Below are 1,926 nucleotides of genomic sequence, written 5' to 3' on the forward strand. Positions count from 1 at the left end.
TCCTGATATTCAGCTCTAGAAAGCCAGAAATTATCTCTATTCTTGCAGACCTCAGCGAGCACAGCGCCCCCTATGAACACCATGTCCTTGCGCCGCGGCGGGTCTTCGATTCGAATCTTGAATTTCTATATAAATAAAATTATGTATAGACAATGTTCTAAACTATGTCAAAAATATGCTGTAATTGCTGACATCCTACGCCACGAGTGAATATGTCTTCATTATATTACTAGCTGTTCTGGTGCGGCTTCATCCAAATGAAATAATACTTTTAATTGTTCACATTTGTCAAATTCTCAATTGTAAATGTCTTAATTACCGTTACCATAATAACCTTGCTTCCTTAATGTTGGAAACATTTAGTTAATGGTCCCTTTCCCACATGAAGGTTTTTCCAATGTATTTACCCCTCAAATAGCGTGAAAATATATAGCCTAAAGCGTGTAAAATATTCAAAAATATGCTGTAATTACTGACATCTTAGGCAACAAAGAAGTGTATGTTTACACTTTATTATATTAGTATAAACAGATAAATGAATAAATAATGTTTCTACGTCAGTTTATAAACTCACGGCAAGCTTATCGCAGTCATTCCTCAGTACTCTCTCCAAGTATAGTTGTTTGATCTCTCTCTCTAAGCGAGAGGGTAGTCCGGGGTACATAGTGGAACCTCCCGACAGTACTATATGCTTGTATAGTTCGTTGCGCATGTCTATATCTGCAGCCTGGAACAAAGTTATAATGTGTAAACTAGATGGCGTTGGCATCGAATTAAAACGCGCTATTGTATTGTTATGTGAATTATTTAGTTTTTTTCTAATAATCAAATATATACAAAAATACAAATCTTTCCTCTTTATATCAGTATAGAAAAAAAATTACCTGTATGGTGTTAAACACCAGCTCAGCGATCCCTTGACCCTCGACATTGATGAGATGAGGTTGGAACAGCGCTTCCGGAGCCTCGAACCTCTCACCACCAACCTTGATCACTCTGCCATCGGGTAACTATAAGAAATGTACTATTTACTACCAATCTACCAAAATAAATCTCATTGACGACATTCTTGAAAAGAATACCAACTAAATGCCAATTAATTCTACAAAATTAGTCAAATCGTTTAGGCTATAGGTAGAAAAAAAATCCTTTTAAAAGTATTGTTTAATTTGTAAAACATTATTTGTTTTTTTTTTTAAATTAATGCCATCTATTGGTACAGAAAAATGTGTATTTATCTATACTTTTACACTAATATAATAAAGTGTAAACACACTAAAAAACCTTCAAGTGGGAACGGGACCTTAATACACGCTGCCAACATTAAGGAAGCAAGGTTATAGTAACGGTAATTTTGACCTAAACCCGTCAAAATGGCGAAGCGATAACTGCCCATAGACATCCGCAATTGTATATGCGTTGCCTACCCTTCATTGACGGAGGAGACGCACATAAAGAGGACATTACCTTTTCCTATGCGTCTCCTTCACCTTCTAATCCATTTTCTCATCCAATTCTTTCCTTATAAGAAAAGGGTGGAACAGGAAAGGGACTAAAATTGGTCCTCTGGCACCACACTCATCAGACTACGCAACTTGCTTCCACTTCACGCCTGTCTGTGGTCGTGGTATTGTTGGGGGCGAGCCGGCCCTACAGTGCGAAGATGTTAAAGCGGGCTCTACCACCGTCAGTATATAAGTTAAATTTATTTATTTAATATATTTCATTATGTGTACAATAACCCTTTTAGCTGTGAATACAAGGTATATTTTTGTTTGTCAGGTGATTGACAAGTACGGTTTCGTCAGTGCGTATATAGCTATCTAAACATTCGCATTTATATTAGTATGATATTACGATAAGTATATTAAAGGAAGTTTGAGAGTAACCCCAATGGTTGAGAAAGTAAGGAGTAAAAGGTTAGCG

The 1,926-nt window shown here is 36.4% G+C and overlaps 1 long non-coding RNA gene across 1 annotated transcript; it reads right to left on the bottom strand.

Annotated features, from left to right (window-relative positions):
- Positions 1-6: 6 nt before the first annotated feature.
- LOC106099696 lies at positions 7-1,039 on the bottom strand. Its single transcript, XR_001225400.1, has 3 exons — positions 885-1,039; positions 575-727; positions 7-125 (listed from the first exon to the last, which is right to left on the bottom strand). It is a non-coding gene; the product is annotated as an uncharacterized LOC106099696 (long non-coding RNA).
- Between the last annotated feature and the right edge of the window lie 887 nt (positions 1,040-1,926).

The sequence above is a fragment of the Papilio polytes genome, unplaced genomic scaffold, assembly GCF_000836215.1.
Source record: "Papilio polytes unplaced genomic scaffold, Ppol_1.0 DF824328.1, whole genome shotgun sequence".
NCBI lineage: Eukaryota > Metazoa > Arthropoda > Insecta > Lepidoptera > Papilionidae > Papilio > Papilio polytes.